Here is a 22184-nt window from a genome sequence, read left to right on the forward strand (position 1 = left end):
TCACATTTAGACTTGGATCCCAACCCAAGATGGCTCGTTTTATATATATGCAGGTTTCCCAAATTCCAGGCTGGGGGAATCCAAAGCGTCTCTACATAAAGAATTCAAGCTGCATGCATGGTGCAAAACAGTTACCACCTACAGGTACAGGTTTACTTCCAAAGCCTGTCCCTCTCCACGGAAGGTGTGAGTGGATGTCTTTATCTGGGTATCAGCAGTCTGTGAAGAGGACTTCAGGCTGCCCTCTAGGTTAAGCATCTGTTAGCAGGCCAGGGGGTGAGGTCATATTGCAGGAATATCATGATTTTTACTAAAAGCATCTGAATTGGGGGAGGATGTTTCTGAGAAAAGCCATGTGTAAAAAGCCCACGGGGATTGCAGTCACCAGCAGCACTGCTTCTCCAGAAGTTCCACTGTCTCACTTTCTTTCCTCTACACTGGACTTGGCCCAGGCAGTCTCTCTTTCTCTCTCAGAGAATGAAATGTCTCCTGCACACCCGGTTCCAAGTCCAGACCTTCTCTGCCCCACCTCCTCCAAGAAGGCTGCCCTGGTTCCTGCAGCCACTCTGACCTGCCTCTCCTGTGCTCTCCCTACCATGGAGGATCTGTGCCTTCGCGTGGGTACCGTCTTTCCATTTGCTGGACATTGCCAAGTGCATGCTATGTGCCAGGCCCGATGCTTTGGTGCTGCAGGGTAACCCCAACAGGTAAAAGGCAGCTGAAACCCTGAAAGGACTCATGTTCTAGTTGAGTCCACAAAGTACCAACACCATTCTAGTCACAGTAAAATCATGCAATACTTTGATGCGGAGAATCCATTATAAAGCGGGAGGATTAGTTGAATCTGGGTCATTACAGTAGGAAATTCATATATATAATTATTTACTCATGAATATTAATGAATTTAATGAGGGTAAAGCATATTACTTAAAACAAAGTATTCTTTCCAGCTACTGTTGGATTTGCTCATTACTCTTTCCTATGCAGACAGTATCCATGATTTACCTGTATATCAAGAATCTGTGTATAGCACAAGTCTACCTGTGGTTAAATTAGCTTAGTCATTTGTTGGCAGAGATTACAATAGCAACTAATTTCTGTAATGATCTTAGAGTCAGTGCTTTCATATCTATGTACATGACTTGCATTAACATCATTCAGTTAATGGTATGAAGAGAAATTTTCTTTATGCTTTTTGGAATACGGTATGATAATGTTAAGATATAATATAAAATAATGCTAGCACTACCTGCCTCTGAATTCTGTTTATAATGGAAACCATAAAGCATGCTGATCAGAAACTCTGAATGTAAAAAATGTGCCAGGATCAAGTTTGCATCACTGCTACTTTTAAAAACAAGAATCTGTGAGTTAGCTAGATAAAGAAGGTTATTAAAGGGCCGGGGATTTGGCTCAGTGTTTCCACTGCCTGCCTCGCGAGTGCAAGGGCCTGAGTTTGATCCCCGGTACCAAAAGAAGGAGGGGGAGGGGGAAGGGAAGAAGAAGGAGGAGGAGGAGGAGGAGGAGGAGGTTGTTGAATAATTACTTTATGGAGTAAGCACATAAAAATCGGGTATTGTCAAAATTACCCTCAAAATCCCTTAAATCATCCTTAAAATATAATATATGTAAATAAACTAATTCAAAATGCATCCAGCAAAAACCAATTTTTTCTCTAACATTAGGGAAATTTCTCTTTCATTAGTTGTGCATTAGCTGAAGAAGTTCTTGTGCCTTTGGGACCATGTCATATGGAAATACATATGTTCAGTGTGTGTTCACATTAATAGCAGAATCATACTTGGCTCAGTGGGATTCTCTCCCAAGGGAGCACATGAGATCCAAGGCCAGCAGCGGCTATACATCCTGGAGCTTGGCTTTGGATAGCAAAGTTCAGGGTCTTCCCGACTTGTACTGTGCTATGCTTAATTTGCATACATCAAACCAACATCAAAGTGGACCAAAAGTGACCACTTTGGCCAACTGTAAGGCAGCTTCTGCATGTTCTGGTGGTCATTTGAAGTATACAGAGATCTGCAGGGCAGATTTCCTCCAGTTTCAGGTGGTCTGGACAGCTCTTGTGTCTCTGTGGTGTGTTAGAGCAGAGCAGAAACCTGGCTTTCAGTGTGAAGAGAACAAGCACCCTTCATGACTGGAAGCATGACCCTATATCCACTCTGTGTGCATCGTGCTCTGTGAATTACTGTTCTGCTTAAGGAAACTTTGTTCTCCCAACTATAGCAAAGTTTAATTACCATGTTTCTGGTATGAAGGAAAATCTTATTCTGGAAGCAAGTCCCTCTCAGACCAATCAGTCATCTTGTTCATCAACTGATGTTTGCACCACAGGGCAGGAAATTTTTTTTAAAGTTCTTTATTTGGAAAAAAAAGCTTGTAGATGGTTGGCACAACAGCCCTGGAAAGGACTTGGGACTCAAGGAGCTGGTGTGAAATGGGACTTGTCGGAGAGGAAGAGAGAGAGCAAAGCAGGCCCAACACTGATGTGCATATACAGGCTCACATCTCTGACCTCTGGCCACCTTGTCTTCCTGAAGCAGCCAGAGTAGCAGAGTTCTGAGGGGCAAGGCCAAGGAAAATACAGTATCTTAGCTCTCCAAGTGACTGAGAGCTCCATCCTGGTAATAGGTGGTAGCTTCATTTAACAGTGTGCTTATATGGGCCAGGCCCAGAGAGGAGCTTCCTTCCCATTTTCCCCAAATGAATCTCAGTGTACATACTAGGTATTCAAGAAAGAGATTAGAACTAACTTCTATTTTGAGTTCTTATGACAATCCTGGGCCAGCCCCTGCAGCCCCTATGTTTCCTGGTTTCCCTGCCAGCTGACATCTGCACAGATTTCATACATGACAGGTCATACTGGTTCTCTGTCAGTGTGCAACTCATTACCTCCAAGCTCAGTGACTTCAACTCTCTGTCTGTTGTCAGAGATTTGAGCAGGGCACAACTGAATGATTCTTCTGCTCTATGCTTCACTGAATGGTGTCACACTGTGGGATATAACTGAGGCTCCTCTAGAGTGCACTGACCAAGGTGGTGTCTCTCACATGTCTACCTTGGCAGGGACCACTGAGACACTGGGCCCAGCTGAGCCCCTCTCCCTCAAGGGGCTTCCATGGAGTCTTTTCATCTTTATAGTCTGGCTTTTCATGCAGCAGTTCAGAGGTCCAAGAGTTCAAAGTTAAAGCCCAAACCATAAGTTCTCTTTAAAAAGGCCAAGCCCAGAATTGGCCTAGCCCTATTTTCAGTTCCCCTTTGGTTAAAATAGCCATGAGATACAACAGGTAAGGATCTAGCTCAGCCTTGGATTTTGTAGTCATCTTTATTACACCGTGGACATGTTGCAGGGTGGGAAGCAGGGCAGAGGCAGAGTCCCTCTCGCTGTCTGCCTGGAGCCTACAATGGACAGCAGTTCCCTGTCTTTGGTGCTCCAGTACTGTGCAGATAGACAAGTCGTAACTATACCTTCCTCCAAGCCAGTCCTGTCCCCAGTTTGGGAAACATCAGCTCAGGGTGGTGTCAAGGTTCCAGGAGGCTCCCACAGTCTTGAGCCTTTCAGGAAATTCATCAATTTCTGAGTCAGGTACCACTACTAAGACCTTCTCCTCTTTCTTTCTCTTCCTTTCCTCAGCCTAGGATCCCTTCTTGTTCAGGAAAGGAGAGAAGCCTATCATTACCCTGTTTCTCCCTGTATCTTTTCCTGGTTCTGGATTCTGGGACTTTTGAAAGCAAAAACCAAGTGCTGGTATTGGTGCATTCTGCTCTGTCACAGCCCCTCTTGAGATTATGTTTTGAACTGAGGCAGATAGAGAGGGGCAAATACAGGTAACAAAGTGATGGTGACTATAGAAGTCAGGGTCCCATGAGGAAATAGACACCTAATAATCAACAGAAGTGAATTTTATGATGGGGCTGTATGTATAGGTGTGGAAGAAATTAGGCAAGATGAGAGAGGATAAGATGCCCCATGATTATCCATAGCGGAAGCAACCACTGTCCTGAGCCTGAAGGGCAGAGCCCAGAGAGACCTGCTGCCAAGGATAGGGCTGCACAGTGAGAGCTGTGGCTTCAGTTGATAAATACGGCTGCTACTGCTGCCAGTCCATGGCCCAACAGGAAGGGAGAGGAGAAAACATTCCTTGCCTAGGCTTCCCATGGGTGAATCCCTTAGAAGCCAGAGGGATTATGGGAAATTATGGGACCCTTGAAACTCAAATAATCTCAGATCTGCCAGAAAATGAACGGTCATCTAAGTTGAAAATTCCAAAAACCAGAGGCGTATGGTTTGTGAATAACTTTACACAGTTCACAGGCCCTGCATTAAAACACAGAGACACACAAGGAGAAAGGGACTCACTTCTACTCTCTTTCAAGGACGAGTTGTCTTTCTCACAGGCATGCCTTTAACACTTCTCTAATACAGGCCAGTCTTCTATCACTACTTTATTTTTTAACCTAAAGAAGAAAGGCACTGCTCCAGGAGCCTTTGAATACAGCATCCTTTCACTAGGATTTCATGGCATTTTTTTTGCTTTGCTCTCTTTCTGGTTACAGCAACTTTCTATTTATGGCAACTGTATGTCAGAATCCCCCCAGATCAGGATGTCTCCAAGGGGCACCTGACAAAGGTGTGGACAGGTGTAGCAGAAATAGAAGGGGCGCACAGAACCTAGGACCTCATTATGAATACCTGTATGTTCAATAGGGAGCAGGCACTTAAAGGGTGTAGAGGACCAGCAAGAAAGAAGTATGATTGACACTTTCTGAAGGGCCATCTCATCCCTTTCCTCTGGTTTATACAGCAAGATCATTCTTGAAAACTTACCAGAATCTTGAAGGTTTGAAATTTCAAAGATGTACTGAGGTGAGGACAAAGAAGAGTTAATACAGCCTGGGGAACATTTCACTTTTTGTCTGGAACCAGGCTGTAAATCAGACTCCCTGCCTTTTTTGTCCTGTGGTGCCATCTTCTTTCTGAACTTTGAAAGTAGACATTTTCCTACCACAGTTACTTCTATCTTATCACCTCTACACTGTTCATCTCTTGATTGCTCTCTGGAATTTTTTTCTTGGTCCCTTTTAGCTCCCAAGAGTAGAATAATCACAAGAATGGAGTTTATTACTTGCTCCAAGCATCTCTTCTGGTACATAGCCCATTTCCCTTACCTTGAGCTATTGAAATGGGTACAAGGAAATAAGTTTATCTCAAGATGTCTCCATCCCCCAAAACACATAGAACATTGGTGACATGTAGAAGTAACACTGTATTCTAAGTTGATTTCATGGGAAACTGAGACCCATCCAGTCACTCTTTGAATTCTCAAGTGTCCATATGATTCATGTGTATATGCATGTGCATATATATATATATATATATATATACATATATGAATTTCAGACACAGTCCAGAATGTTGGCTGTAAAACCATGTTTCCAAAATTCAATCATTTTTCTCATTGATTTCCATTTTGAAATTGGAAGTCTTTGCCCTCAAGATATAATAAAAACCACACCAAAGAAAACGGAAAAATTTTCCCCCTTAATATTTAAAGGAGAATGATTTTTATACAAAACACTCATTTGTCTGCTTAAAGTAAATCACAGTGCAGTGCCACTGGGGTTCAGAGCATAACAGTTTTGATTTATGGCTTCTGGACTAAGAAGCCCAGCTAATGACATTTGCTCTTACAACCCTCCCTGACTAGCTGGGTGGCAGCTAAAAAGCCAGGACAAGGTTTGGTCAGGACTCCAGCCCCAGCTCATTCCTCGCTCTAGTGTTTCTGTTCCACACATAACACAGATTTCAGACCCTGTGCTTGGTGTCTGCAACAGATAAGAACTCAAGAGAGGGAGAGAGAGGGGAACAGGTCCTCTCCTGTTCCCTCCAAAATGGTCCCTAGAATCCTGCCAAGGTGGATCAACCAGCCCTCTGCCCCCACCCAGATGAGCCCTGTCCATGAGTTCCCACCCAACACCAGCAGATTTCAGCAGACCCTGCCCTTGGCTACCCTTGTTCCATCTTTAAGGAGTGTTGTATTCATGGAGCCAGCATGAGGCCAATGGCTCAGAGAAAATACTCACTTAGTTAAAGAAGCAAATGGGATGAGCAAGTCTAGACTGGGGAAACTTTAGAGATGGAGTCTACAGGTTCTGAGGTGGACTTGTATGGGGACTGACAGATGAGGAGAGGGAAGGCCTAGGTGTTGACGTGATAAAATTGACTTTTACTGGGAGATTTGTTTAAGAGTTTCTTTGGTGAGACAGAAGTCAAGTTTTGGTTTGGGACCTGTTATGAACTCTGTGACTCACCCAGGTGGCAATACTGATTCCCTGTCTAATGGCAAAACTACAGTCAAGGGGAAAGGTCAGATGAGGTGAGCGTTACGTTTTCTAGTCATCCATGACATGAGGCATGTTACTGAGGCCCACACATAGGTCTGTGTGTGCACGCCCCACTGAGGCGCATGTCTGTGATATGGGGACACAGGTATTTGCTCGTGTGTGTACTCTCCCCTGTGTGACTTGGAATGTCACAGCCATCATAATTTCCTGTCTGACCTAGGCCAAGTTATGTCTGTCTTCTTTCAGCTGATGACACTAAAAGTAGCATTTAAGATCCTTGCTGGTGGAGTTGGTGAGTCCTGAAAACAAGGTCATCTGTGCTTTGGTCAGGTGAGCAGGAGCAGAGAAATCTCAAGACTGAAAGCAGTATGATTAGATGTTTGCACTACACTCTGGAGTCCACTCCTTGACCTAACAGAAGGCTTTTCTGCACTCTGAAATAAGAAAGGGACGGAGCCCAAAAACCAGTAGGCTATTATTCCTTGATCCCATATTACTCCTTTGCATCTCTTTCCAGTGCAACATAAAGGCAGATATTTCACATCTACCCCTGTCCATTTATTTATCACTTGCATATTTATGAGCCCACCAATACATAATCACCTTCCAGGTGGCACCCACAGTGTTAGCCAAAATTTGCCAAGGCCTTGAGCTCTGCCTCTGCCCATATCCCAGCCTCATCTTGTGTGTGCCTACCCACTACTGTGTTGTGGCCATGCTGACCAATCATGTGCTCTCTCATCCTCTCTCGAACACCCTGTCCTTGGCCCTATGAATAGAGCGCTCCATTCTCCTACTTTTGTTTTTTGTGGGGGTGGGGGGTGGGATATCTTAACCTACAGAGCTGAGCTTTGTTTCCATTCCAGCAAACAGGCTTATTTAGATGTCCCTTTCCCTAGGAACCCTTTTACCTAACCTCCCAAAACAGTCCCAGTTCTCAATGAACACCTCCCAAATAGCATTTTCCTCTCCATATAATAGTAGTTTCGGTAAGTGTTGACCTCCCCACGACACTTGGAGACCTTGAAGGGCAGACTCTGCATCTCATTCATATCTGTACCTAGCAGTCCCCTAGTATTTGTTTATTCAGAACTGTCTGTTGAGCATCTTCCAGATACTAGAGATTGGGAATGACAAGCCAGGCAATCCTCATGGGGATAACACTTTAGTGGGAAAACAAAGAAAAACAAACAAACATATTAAGTATAACACCTCAGAGTGGTAAATGTTAAAGCACTAGTGGAATGTTACCAATATGCTAAATGTGCAGAGCAACAGAAAACCAAAGCAGGGCCAGACCATGGGGCATTGATGTTTTAGATAAGGTTGTGGGTAAGTGGTGTCTCTCTAAAGAAGTGGCATTTGAGCAGTGCCCTGAAAACACAACAAGTCCTCAGTAAAATTTAGTTAAATCTTAGTACGGTAACCTTGAGTTACTATAATGAGACACCTGAGACAAATTTTTAAAAAGCTTTATTTCGGCTCACAGTTCTGGAGATTCCATTCAAAACTTAGGTGGCCTCGTAACTTTGGGCCTCTGGCAAATGCAGCACGTCACAGTGAGAATGGATGGCAAAGCCAACCATGTACATCAGGAGCAAGTGCGCAACAAAGAAAAGGAAGAAACAGCGTGGTCCTACAGACTTTTTTAGGGGCACCTGCCAGCCACCTAGGGACCCAGTGACCAGGCCTCACCTCCTAAAGCTTCTGCTACCTCCCAGCCATGTCCCCCTGGGGCCCAAACCTTTAATACTGGAGCTTAAGAGGACACTCGTCCACAACAGCACGGAGTGTTTACTTCACTGCACGCAACCTCTCACCTGTTTTCCAGAAGTCCTTTCCCAACGTTAATTTTATTCCAAGTCACAGGCATGAGATTTGCAAGACCTGAGTGGGAGTTTTAATTAACCTGTGCAACAGAGCGAAGGGAAGCCCACCACCCCAGAAGCCATTTCTTGGAAAGGTCCAGGGCTCAGATAATAAAATGGTGCTTTCATTCTCATTAATGGGGCAATTGATTTAAGGTCCAGACCCAGTGGATTATCGATCAGTGTTAATCATTAGAAAATCCCGAGTTAATGAATCTAACTGCTATGAGACACCCACGGGAGTGGGGGAGGGCCAATTAGATACAATAACTTTGTCATGTTCCAGTCTGGCCAACAGGCTCATTTACAAAACTACAGATTTTTCTTCGGGAAAAAAAAGAAAAGCCAAAGTAAGATCCATGGGAGTTTAACCATTTGTCCAGCTGAACAAGGCCTGAGGGATAATTTCAAGGCTTTTTAATGTACCTGAGCCGCTCAGCTTTATAATGTACCTCCTGCTCCAGATTCTGCCCCTGCCTAACTTTTTAAAATAAACTTTTCACTGTTTTTCTACTTCAGGATTCCATCCAGGACACTATCTGACATTTGGTCATTGTATCTCCCTGATCTCTCCTTGGCTGTGACAGTTTCTTGGGCTTTCCTGTTTTAATGACCTTGACTCTTCTAAGGTGATGCTCTGCAGATGTTTTGTTTTGGTTTTTCTTGATGTTTATGCTTTTAATTAATCTTCTGGAGCATCCATGAATGTCATTTTAAAATATGTATCAGTTATACTTATTAATGAGAGTCAGTACATTTCAACACATGCACACAGAGTGATCTGATCAAGTCCTAGCTCCTCTTAGCCTCCCTCTCACTCTCCCTACACACTTCTTCCCAACCTCTATCACTATTTCACATTCAGGTTGACTTTTTTAACTTTCACATATAACAGGGAATGTGTAGTGCTTGTCTTTCTATGTCTGGCTTACTTCACAACGTAATGTGGTCCAGTTCCCTCCATTTCAATGTAAATGACAGAATGCCAACTTCTTTATGGCTGAATAATATCATTATGTACAACATTTTCTTTATCCACTCGCCTGTTGATGGGCACTCAGGCTGATCCCATATCTTAGCTATTGTAAATAGAGTTTGATAAATTTGGGGCTGCTGGCATGTCTTTGCTATGCTGATTTCATTTCCTTTGCATGTACATGTACACCCAGAAGGAATTCGGAGGCTGTTTTGTAGAACAGAACACCTCCCAATTAGGTTTCATTACCATTTTCTCCATGAGTAGACTGGCATTTGGGGAGTAAGACCACCAAGGTAAAGTGACACCCGCATCCCATCACTTGAAGGGTACAGATTAGCAGTGTCACCTAGCACTGTGGATGTTGGTCTTGATCACCTGGCTGAGTTCCTGTTGCTATGCTTCCCCACTGTAAAGTTACTCTCCTTCCCAGTTTTCATTCTGTCCTCTCTGCAAGGAGGTTCTACATGCAGCTCATGCTGCAGAAAGGGATTCATATCCTAGTTCCTTCAACATGGAGGATCTACATAAGCTGTTTGGAATTCCTTTATTTATACTTTGTTTATACTAGTGTGGGATCGTGGATATTTGCACTTATACTTTGGATTATAATCCAATACTATTTTTATGTTGCTCAGATTATTCCACCCCTGGCTATCGGGAGCTGTTATAGTTTGCACATATGGCCCTGCCGCTAAAGGATATTTTGTGCTATATGAGGTGTGAGTGTGAGGTACATGTGTGTGTCCTAGCACTTCATTTTCTGGCACTGTATGATGCTTTATGCTCCTCTTATGTATGTCCTGTCTTAGCCCCAAAGTCATCCATTTCTCCAAGGAACCTTGATTCCTTTTACTGCGGGATCCTATATTAATTTGTGTCATGGACGGTCACTGTCATTCTATTTTGCTTTCCTCTTGAATGTAAAATCAAGTCAGGCTCATTCTGGAAAAAATTGGCAAACATATGAAAGAATAAGGGTGAAAATGGGTATCACTAATAACTCAAGAGGCAGAGAAGGTCACCATTAGCACTGTAGGTATTTCCAGCAGGGCCTTTTGCTAACAGCTGGGTCCTTGGAAGTCCTTCCCGTGCTTTCACTCTTGGTCTCTATCAGCCTCAGGGACATCCTCAGGGCATGAGAGAGTGGCTTGCCTCCCTGGCCTACTACTGGAGCTGGAGCAGATGAGTCATTTCGGTGTCTCTGGAGTTGTCTTTCACTAAGCCTGTTCCTTCTCCTCCCTCCAGGTAACCATGGGAATCAGAGTGTGCCCCCAGCAGACTCTGACAAGAGTAGACGTCCTAGTTCCTTGAACATGATAATTTACCTTATTTCTTTGTTCTCTAAGGAATAAATGAGAAAATGTGCATACAAAAATTAAAAGAGGAAGCAGCAAGTGACAAGTATTGAAAAAAGTAAAGGCTGATATTACAATTACAATTATTGCTAATAACCCAAATAAACCCCTCATAACATTTCAGGCATAGTGTGGTCAACAGGCCTCTGAGATGGATGGATTCACACAAGTAAACTGCATCCTCCAGGTAGACCTCAGGAGATCAATCTGGTCCTTCCCAGGAATTTGGCTGGCTTAGGAACTTCTCCCTACAGGAGCAGCAAATGGAGAAGAGGTTTCCCAGGTTTGAGCTGAAAACAGTATGAGCTCTGGGGCATTACTGCTCTGTGGTTACGAATATAGGTTCTAGAGCCATACTTCGAAGGTTCAAACCCCAACAACATCACTTACTTGCTGGGCTGCCTTCATGCAGTTAGTTACTTAACCTCACCAGACCTAAGGTAAAGAAAGAAATACTGTTGTCTCACAAGGATGCTATGACTACCAAGTATCTTCATAAATGTTAAAACTTAGTGTCATATCTGGCATGGAGTAAGCTTGAGGTTAGACCACCTTCTGACTAGATCCTTCTGTAGGAACTGTGGATGAAATTATTCTACTTGCTTTTATCTTCTTGGAAAACCCTTCCAGAATTCTCAGGCCAGACCCAGTGCCCCAGCATCATGGTCCCAAAGCGCTCCTGCCTCCTTTTCTCAGCACCCACCCCACTGTCTTGCTGTCACTAATTGTGGACCTACACAACAGCCTGGGAACAACAGTACAACTGAGCTCTCTCCAACCCCTAGCATAGATCTTGGTACACAGTACATAACCTATGTTTGTTGAGTGATGAATGAATTTAGAGAACCCAGAATAATCTCACCAGCTCAGCATCATAAAGCAGGAAAACATGGTATCAGTATACCTTGAATAAGTGACCTAACTCTCTGGGCCTAAGTTTCACTTCTTGTAAAGTAAATGTAATAATTAGTCCTCATTTCCTGAAACTCGTTTTCAGGTTAAATGAGATCATGTATACAATGCTACTAACCACACTTACCTGACTGAATGTTCTTTAAGTTCCTGCTGCTACATTAGGCTCCATATAATATACTTAAATGATAAATATAATGGTACTTAACAAATATTAGTTTTCTTCTCCTATAACTACATTAATTTAAAGTTACTTGTCAAAATGATGGATGGATGGATGGATAGACCAGCCTTCCAGCAGCAGGGGATGGAGTGAATGTAGGTGTACCCTTGGCTCAGCCAAAGGTGACACCATTTTACTGTAACTATTTGAACTTCACAGATTCCTGGGTATTAAGATTTGGCTTTAATTAAAGCCTTAGCACGGTGTTAAATGCCGTTTTATTTTAGTTCATAATTAACACTAATGAGATGAGTAGATCACAAGCAGCACATATTTTGAGAAAATGAAAAACAACATCTGAGCTTGGTGGTTTCCATTTTTGCTTTTCCCCCTCCCGTGCTCTGTTCAATTAAAAGTTTTGAGAAAATATTGCAACTATGCTCCTTGTCTTGGTGGTAATGAAGCATATTAATTTGAATGTGATGAATACAATATTCCACTGACTTTTTTATTCCCTTATCTACAAAAGTTTAAAATAATGGGCCAATTAAACCAAGGGAGAAGTATGCAGGGTTTGCCTGGGGCTCCAATTCAGCAACCAAAGAACTAAAAGAATAAAACTGTGAGAGTGTCAGAGGCAGACTCCCTCCCCTTGGCTATAGCAGACAGACACTAACTCATACTGGACAGATGTGGACCAGGGCAGAAAATACATTTTATTAGGAATCAAGAGGCTGGGTTATAGGCCATCCTTGAATATTTTCTCATCCTATAATATACTCTCTTGAATATTTGTTGAATGGATGCCTGGATGGATACTTGGATGGATGGATGGATGGATGGATAAAATGGAAAAATGAACCAGATGACCTCCTAAGGCCCCATTCTTCCTAAAGTAGAAAATTAAGCCTACCATGGAGCTAGTTTAACCCTTTCAAGATCTAGAAGCTAGAGGCATAACTTATAGGTAGAACCCAGTTCTCTGATCTCTTTACCCTATGGGCATTATCTATAAATTATAGATCTGGCCTGAACTCTGGTACAGCCTATTAGAGCTTTGTTCTAAACCAATTAGCCCAGGAAAGGCTGGTCCTTGATTGATACAAGTTTCTGCATTAGAAAATGGATGTCCTGGAGCACATCTGTGAACCTGACACATGGTGCAGGTGTCTCCCTGAGGATCTCTGGAAAGTTCCCCACCTCTGTGTGTCCTCTAATCACTGACTACCTTGCTACACAAAACCTAAAGTAGGTACATACTCCATCGCCTCTGTTTACTTTGTCCCCACTATTCTGTTGTCTATGTTGCAGACATTTTCACACACACACATACACACACACACACACACACACACACACACCATTACTTAATTTAAAAAACATTATGCTTAGACAGAAAAATCCTTAACATTGTCTAAACGTCTTTGCACAGCCTGACCCATGTATGCATCCCATCCTTATATAGTCCCATGTCTTCTCCATTTTGGCCTATTCTCTGGGCTATAGAAATGTCCTTCAATCCATTGCTAACCACCTTTTCAATTTAGGCTGTTTTGCCTTAAAAGTTCTTGCTCTCCCTGCCATCTAGTTAATGCCTATTTGTCCTTCAGCTCTCCTCTGAAGGATCAGTCCCTCAAGGAAGGCATCACTGACAAAAATTCCTATGGCAACTCCAGCCTGGGTTGGTCCCTATTTTTATGGTGTCACATTCGTGAGCATTTTTCCTTTCTAGCACTATCACAGGGATGATGATCCTATACTTGCGCTCTTATTTAAGTCATATATATTTCCCCTATTAGCTCATTGGCTCCTCTGATTGCATCCGTAATGCTTAGCACAGTGCCTGGTTCCTAGTGGATGCTCAGTAAATATTTGTTGGTTGAGTGAGTGAATGCGTGAATGCCAAACTGAAGACCTTTGGCTCCTCCTGCTTCACTGCACACTGCTTCTGTCTTTGAACTTAGTCATTCCTGAAGCACTTACATTGTGATAGGGAGTTTAGACAGCTAAGACCTGCCCTTGGACTCGAGCACCTCAGAATATGACAAGAAACAAATGACTACTCGATGAGAGTTCAGTGTGTAAGGTGCCGCAGTGAATGTACGAGGCTTCACAGACAGGGAAGAAATCTTCCTCTTCCTCCTTTCCAAACCAGATATTCCCAAAGCGCAGTTTGAAAGGAAAATGTGTTGACAGAGAAAATAAGGATGAGGGCAGAATTTCAGATAAAAATCCATGTGGGGAGGCACAAAAGGCCGAGCCTGGCACCTGAAGAAGTGCAAGTCTCTGGGGTGATGGAGTCCCAGGTGGGAGGCAGGCAGAGGTCCTCAACGACAGCTGGAGACGGCAGCCTCCGAGACTGCAGGGAAGGGACAGGCACGGTGAGGTCTGTCATTTGGAGAATTCCCTCTGGAAGTGCTTCGGGGAAGAGGGGATCACATTTCTCACCAAGGACTCATCTTCAGGGCAGACAGATACGATGTCACAGGGCTGCCAATCAGACTCCTCCCCAGAATGTAAGTTCTCCTTTCCCAAGGATGCTCAGCGTGGCTGACCTTGCTTATTCATCACAGGGAGAATAAATTTCAGGGTGGGGAATTTAAAAAAGTACGAGATTAAGCAGTGTAATCAGCTGCTACCAAGAGTTGGAAATGCAATAAATAATAATAGCATTGAGAGCTGTTTTTAATAACTCACCAGTGTAATTTAGCCTCTGCTTCTTGGAGCATATGTAAAATATGTCAAAATGTGTATAATGGCAAATGCCTCATTACCAGCCTCTGAAGACAGATGTCTTCCCCGGAGAGAATTGGGGGATGTGTGGGCAGGACATGGAAGAAAACATGGAGGACAGGATCACAAACACGGCTGAAGAAGGCAGACATCATTCACAGGGGCAGCGCTCAGGTGAAATTGTGATCATTTGCCAAGGTGATAGGTTTCAATTGGTTTGTCCTCACATGTGCAGCAGGTTAATAGAAGTGATACGGTCAAGGAGATGTTTGTAATCTGTAAGAGCATAAATTGTTTTCAGATGCTGTAGAATCACCATTTGCATGTAGTAGCTATTCTAATTACAGATCATCCTTGCTTATTACAGCAGGTCCCCAGGGAAAGCTTTGCAGCTTTTCTTTTACTTAGTTGAGTTACCACATATTCAGGCAACCAATGAAATGTGTGTTTTAAAATGTTTGATAAATTCTGGCTCTTGGTAATTTATATGGGCTGAGTCTGTCCCTTTAGTCCAAATGGGTGGGATGGGCTAAGAATCCTTTCCTTTCAGAGAGATAGCCAGAAACCGTTGAAATGGGATAAGCTTCAGAGCCAGACAGACCTAAGTTCTAGTTCTACCACCCACTAGCTGTGGCCTTCTGCAACTTACTCCTGGTAGCTACCTAGCCCTGTTAGACTGAGGATGAGGAAGACAATGAGAGCTGATATTCACTGGTCACTTGTTGCCTTATTTCCATATTATCACAGTTATCATGATAATGCTACGATGTACATTATGATGTTCATTTTAAAGACGAAGAAACAAGCCTGGACCTAATTCGGTTCTCTGTGACTTCAGAGCCAGGCCGTCAAGTGTGCTGTGCCAGCCTCTGATATAATTGAGACAGCACTTCACAGAAACTGTAAATGTCTCTTTGAAGGGCAAGTTTTATCTTCTTTTGCTGTGTCCTCTCTGGGGAGATTATCATATCTATGTCTTTGTCAAAGCTCTGTTAGTGTCATGTCACTCCTCAGCCTTGTCCAAGTCACTCTGTGCCCCTCAAAACCTTGGGTTTTTAATCTGTTAAATGAGAGGTGGGTGACAGCTCTCACGCTACTGGTTGGGGCATAAATTAGTCAAAACCTGGAAAATAGTTGCTATTGCACAGGAAAGTGGAAGGTGCATGGGTCTGGCGAGGCAGCATTTCTACAGCTGGGTATGGACGCAAAAGCAGATTTTCTCCACCTCTGCTATTGACATTTTGGGAGAAATATTATTTGTTGTAGTGAAAGCTGTTCTGTGCATTGTAGCTATTCAGCAGCATCTCTGGCAGTTTCTTCCTAGAAATAAAGCAGTGAAGGAGAAGCAAGGAAGATAGGAAAAAGGGGAAGAAAAGGGGAAGGAAGGGAAGGAGAGTTCAGTAGCTAATTCCAGTCAAATCTGCGTACTTCATTACAAATGCATGTGTTGAAGTGGAATTTCTGTTGAAACTCCAACAAAGCCTGACTTCCTCCTGAGAAAGCAAAGGAGTAAAAATTGAAACATGTCAGTGAAGATTTAAACAACATTACTCACAGGCTTTATTTACAAGTGGTTTTCACTGACAACAGTTAAGTTTTGCTCAAACCAGCAAATGATTAGCACTGACAATCGACACGAACATTGTGCTCTTACTAATGATTGTGCTTATTACTCTTCTTTGACAGAAGGGCAATTTCTGCTCTCTAGCCTGCTTTCTTCTTTTTCATGTGTGTGTGTGTGTGTGTGTGCGCGTGTGCATGTGCACTGACTGACGGTACTGGGGATTGAATCCACTTGCATCCCCAGCCCTTTTTATTTTTTATTTTGAGACAGGATCTCACTGAGTTGTCCATGCTGAGCTCAAACTTGCAATCCTCCTGCCTTAGCCTTCCAGAATGCTGTGATTACAAATGTTGACATACTGTTTTAAGCAGAGTGACCTACCCCTCTTGTCCCCCTATCCAGGAGCCACAAAAGGGGCAGAAGGTGGTGACCAAATGGAAAATGAGAAAGCAGTCCTGCAGGCTCATAGTGTCGAGGAATAGATCCTGAAGTTCATCCCAAATGACCTGGGATCCTGAAAGCAGAGTACAAGGTCTTTCCAAAATTAATCTCCTGAGGTTTCGGGGATAAGCTTTCACCAGTTTTCTAATACCTAACAGGTAAAACCAGGAGGAAGTTTCTCTACAGCTGTCTCTCCTCCCCCACCTCTTTATGGAGCCAGTAATAAAATTAAGCAAGATTTGATTTGAGAATTGATTCCTAAGGGTCAAAGATGGGAATGGGTGTGGAAAGCCAGCTCAGCTGGACTCAATGAGCAGCTGCTTGAAGCAAGAAACCCCTTCCTAGTGATATTCTGAAAGAGGTGCCTCTAGCTAGATGCACTGAGGTTTTTAACCTTTCAGACTCTGACTTATATGGCTCCATGAGTTGACACCAGTAAGAAGTTCACTGGTTGTTATGATAAGAAAAAGTGGATAACCTGTACAGATTCAAGTGTAGTGTCAGCTCCGTGAATAATACTAGTAGCATTTAGTTCTTTACTCTTGCTTTCTTGACTGTAAACCAGAAATAATATATTTGAGCTCAAAAGGTGATTATAAGGAGTGGCATAGTATTTTTCCAACAAATACTTCTGGAGAAGCTACTTACTCTATACAAAAAAATTTTAAAAGTTAAACAGAACTTTGAAAGTTAAAAAATCTTAGAGGACTCTTTTTTAGACACCATGAACCTCTTAGTTGGTAAAAGGTTTATCTTTCATCTAATGTATTCACAGTATCTAATAGGTCCACAGGGATTGGATGGGTAGTGAATAGCTGAGGAAAGAAAAAGAAAGAAAAGAGGGGTGGAGGGAGAAGGAGGTAAGGATAAAGGAGGAGAGAAGGAAGGAGGAGGAGAGCAAGAGGGAGATGTCATTGCTTTATTATTGTGCAATTATCATCATCATTATAAAACTAATTTAAATAACCCCAGCCTGTACCCGCTCCACAAAGGGCACCAAGGAAAAGGCTAAGATAAAGAACACAGGAATAATTTTCTCATTTTGACTAGTGATGGGAATAATGATTTTCTCTCTGAACCATAACCATCTTGCCATTAAATAATTTGCTTTCTGGTAGAATCAGGACCTCTGAGACGGTCCTGTGAGGATTTCTTTCATTTCTTTACACTCTTTATAGAAAAGAAAACTCCAAGTGTAATTATTGGCATTATTTTTATAGTAACTGCAGCAGAATGCTCTGGAAAATGAGGCTCCTACCAAATTAGTTTATCCAAATGTAGTTTAGACAGTACTTTACCAGAAGGGATCAACTGAGCAATTTGTACCAGTGGTCCAGGAACAGGAGAAACACTCAGAACAGCTACATGCCTGCCACAAAGCCCTACTGAGTCAAGTGCAGATGGACGTAATATTAAACATGGGTTTTCAGTCAACTGAGGGAACAAACAGCTTCCATCCCATGTGACACTGAACTACAGTGCACCTCCAGTAACTTCAAGCTGGCTGAGGACCACAGACTTAGCTAGCTGAAACAGAATTTTATTTTGTCATTGCCGGGGGCAGACACTGAAGCACAGTTTAAGCAGCACCAAATCCTACTCAGCTGAGAACACTTGCCTGGAATGGGAATTTGTAGTTGGAGAACCCAAGTTAAAACACTCAGCAATTACCAAAGGAAGTCTGATTCGCCTCCCTAAAAAATTGTCCCTTTCTTTCCCAGATCCAAACCTCATAATTATTTTCATCTATCCAATCTGTGAATTCTCCATGGGGCCCAGCTGATTATTATCTCCTCAAGCTAATGGCTAATAATAATAGTAATAATGATACTAATATAGTTCCTTCTATGCATAATTACTAACTCATTTAAATCTCACAACTCTCTGAAGAAGGTAATATGATTATCTTGGTTTTACAGGTAAGAAAACTCAAACACAGAGAGGTTAAGTAGCTCCCCAGTAGTCACAGAGCTAAGTCAGAGGTGGAGTCAGTACAGGCAGTCTGGCTCAGAGCTGTGCTCTGAACTTCTACGCTACGCTGCTATTAGTGGTGTATACTACATAGCTTATGGCATTATCTCACTCCACTAGTGCAACAGTCCTACAGTATGGGAACCATATCCCTGGGAAAAGGAAATTGGTTTCACATATCAAATTGAGGGCCAGGGGTGTAGCTCAGTGGTAGAGCACTTGCCGACATGCACAGCCCTAGGCTCTACTCTGCGCTTCAGGAAAAGAAGAAAAAAAAAGTTTAAGTGATTTATCCCAGGTCACATATATAGGAGGTGGCCTGACTAAAAGTCAAATTCAGAGACTATGATTGTTTGGAAGAGATTTGTTATATGAATGTGAATATCTTCGTTTCTGAGACTCCTAAGTGACCCTGATGACAGTGGGTCATATTCATTTGCTGCGATGTGAGGCCCTGAATTGGAATCCAGCCTTCTGTAGTGGCCAGGTCAGAACAAAAGACAGGAGTCTGGTACAGGAGTTTAGTCACCCCATTCCATCTTCACCCCGAGAGGACTCTCTATGAATGATCAGTCAGAACTTTGTTTCTTTGTGACACCCCAAGAGAGAAAAAAATACTGCTAGTGATGATAAAGAATTAAAGAGAGCTAACTAGCTAAGAATTCAAGTTTAAAATTTGGGAGAAATTAATAAGAAAAGTGTCAAATTATTTGTAGCCTCAGAATTTCAACATAAACATGCTTACCTTACGATCTATCTGGAAATAAGAAAAGGCAGTTTGTGAATTGGATTTCACAAGTGCTCAAGTCAGGGCAAAAATTTCTCATTGAATGAAAGGTGAAACTTCCAAAAAAGAGTTATATATGCAGGATGTTTTGTGCAGAAGCCATGTGACTGGATGGAGCTGTAATGTGAGAAGAAGGAAGGTCTTTCTAATGATGCAGCTTTCAAATGCCATACCAAAGACACACCTTTCATTTGCTGGCGGTGTGGGGAGAGCACGAAATTAGGAATCAGGTGGGGGAGTTTGATACTCAGACATCCACTACCTATAAGATCTGAATTTCCTTCTGATCTTGGGGAAGAAAAAAATTGCACCTTGCATTTGGGAGGAGCTAGTAGTTGTCATTCTTGCTGTCGTTGAGGTACCTCACCCTGGACACCCTAATCCTAACGTTTAGGATTAGGACACGGTCATGAGGGGGACTTGTCTTTGAGGTCAGAATTTTTGGAAAATTTTAAATCTTTGCCTGGAGACAGCTAGTAGAAACCACCACCTCCCTTCATGTGCCACTCCGGAGGGGAAGTGACAAGGGGTTAAGTCTAGTTCCTGGCACTCGAGCTTGCATCTAACAGATACTCAGGAATACCTGTTGGTGAAACTAAACCTGGAATTTTCTCAGATGAAGTAGGTAAACAGGTGAAAATGTGAAACAGAAGCCTAGGAAAGGAGCCAAGACAGAGCCTTCCACTGAGAGCTGTCATCTGAAGCAGTAAGCATGGATCAGGTTTCAGAGAAGGGAGAGTGCAGAAGCAGGAGAAAGAGGGACAGCACAGTCACATAAGGCAGAGTGTTGGTCAAAAGGAAGCAGGATAGGGAAAAGAAGGAGAAAGTGACAGAGGTATAAGGTAGAGAAGCCAAGAGAACAAAGTACTGACTTACTGGAAACTCAAGTCTCCTGGTTCTCCCTTAGTTCCTCATGTCTGGAAATGTGAATACCCTAAATCTCACTAAGGCTAAATTTACAAGTACTACATTTGCTAGGGCTCCCAAGAAGAGAAATCACATTGAGCCTGGAGCCATCTAGGCAAGTGAATTTGTCAGATGTCCTGGGAAGATGTGATCTAGAATGGCAGTGTGATGTCATATGAACCAGTGCTAGTAAGGAGAGGGAAGAAACACTGTGACTTATATCATTTCTTGACTTCCAAGGAGGTAGTACTCCTAACATGATGTTTCAGGCCTGCCTTGAGGATTTCCCGAAAATGTGCTAAGCTGATATAAGCTGACTACAGGCGCTGTGGTTTGGATATTATGTGTCCCTGAGTTTCATGTGCTGGCAGCTTGGTCGCTGGGGAGGCAGTGTTGAGATGGTAGATGCCTCAAGAGGTGGAGCCTAGTGGGAGATAACTAGGTCATGGAGGCTTCACCTTATGAATGGATTAATGCTGTGGTGCATCACAAGGGAGTGAGTCAGGTCTGGTAGTAATGGATTATTTCCCAAGAGAGCAACTTGTGATATTAAGCAAGTTATGTGTCTCTTGCTTCATGTCGTGCCATGTGGCCACCCTCTTTTTCCATACACACACCCACCATTGTGATGCCATCTGGCATGAGGCTTTCATCCAAGCCAAGATGCTGGCATCATATCCTTAAACCTCCAGAACTTTAAGCTAAATAAACTGCTTTTCTTTATAAAGTACCCAGCCTTGGGTACTTTATTATAGCAACAGAAAATGGACTAATACACCAGGGTACCACTGCCAAAACAACGAGATAGGAGATTAACTCATAGAGCTGAGATGTGTAGAATTTATATTCTTTTCACAAAAAAAAAGGAAAGGGAGGAATACTAGAACTCACATTTATTCTTCTTATTTTAAATTCTTTACATACATGTGGGAGAAATTTTCAGTGATGATGTCACTCTCTAGCTCTCATTTCTCTATTCTCCTTCACAGAAACAACTAAACTTCTCAAATGATCAATTCATCCTTCTAGAAATATCTTATAAATACACCAGGATGTGTGTATCTCTTTTCAGTGTTAAAATGGCAATGTACTAAATAACGTACTTTATTTAATAATATATTTTCACTATTTTCCCAGAAAGGATGCAGAGATGTGCCATATTATTTTAGTGACTATATGTTATTCCTTTTATATATTCACTGTAGTTTATTTAACGTTTCCTCACTACAAGAATGTAAGTGCATTTCAGCCTTTTACTATTATGAGCAAATCATGTGATGCATATCTATGTACATATATATATGTACCCATGTAGGCATCTCTAAAAGTGAAATTTCTGAATCAAAAGAAAAAAATATATATATACTTGTTAAATATTTACATTCTTACCAGCAATTCAAGAGTGAATCTCCTTCCTCACATTGTTACCAAGACAGTGTGGCCTCAAAATCTGAGACCAATCTTTGCTAAGTGCCTATTTTGCTCTCACGTTTTGCCCAAATGTTCTTATTTGAGATAATTTTACTTTTAGAAAAAGGACCCGGACTCACGATGGTCTGGGAACTTGCCCAAGGACACCTCTCTGTGACTCTAGGTTTTCTCTCCTCACCATGTTAAATACCCTTCCCTGCTAAGTTCATTCCTGACATTCCAGTGTAAGAAGAGGGGAAGTTCCCCCACAAAGTCCAATGTAGGACTCTCCAACGGCACCACTCTTTTGCTTTCCTATTTTTTTGTCTGTTTCTAGATTTGTTCTTTCACTGATGCCCAAAAATCACAGAGACAGGCTGACTATCCATGTAATAATCTCTGCTACTGATATAAGATTGACCAGAGACAAATATAACTGGACTCAACACAGCTTATAATAGCATTCCTGACGTTACAGTTTCCAGAACACTTGCTAGCGTCACAACAGGACCCCCTGTATTCCAAAATCAGCTTGTCTAGTATTTTTGAATTGTGGAAGTAAAGACAAATTGTCTCTTTGAAAAGAACTCGCTTTCATCTCTCAGTCTACCTGAGATCTAAAGCAGTGTCTTTCTGCATGTCTTTGAATTGGTGTACACTGATGTACATTCCCTCTGAGAATGCCATGAGATGTTCTCAATTAGGGTTACGCTCAGCTAGCAGATGTTAAGACTG

At 42.5% G+C, this 22184-nt stretch overlaps 1 protein-coding gene across 4 annotated transcripts in view; it reads left to right on the forward strand.

Moving 5' to 3' along the window:
• Kcnip1 (potassium voltage-gated channel interacting protein 1) overlaps positions 1-22184 on the forward strand; it is a 366806-nt gene that overhangs the window by 288969 nt on the left and 55653 nt on the right. The gene's annotated exons all lie outside the window — the stretch shown is intronic.

The sequence above is a fragment of the Fukomys damarensis genome, unplaced genomic scaffold, assembly GCF_012274545.1.
Source record: "Fukomys damarensis isolate Sample0158 unplaced genomic scaffold, DMR_v1.0_HiC HiC_scaffold_9, whole genome shotgun sequence".
NCBI lineage: Eukaryota > Metazoa > Chordata > Mammalia > Rodentia > Bathyergidae > Fukomys > Fukomys damarensis.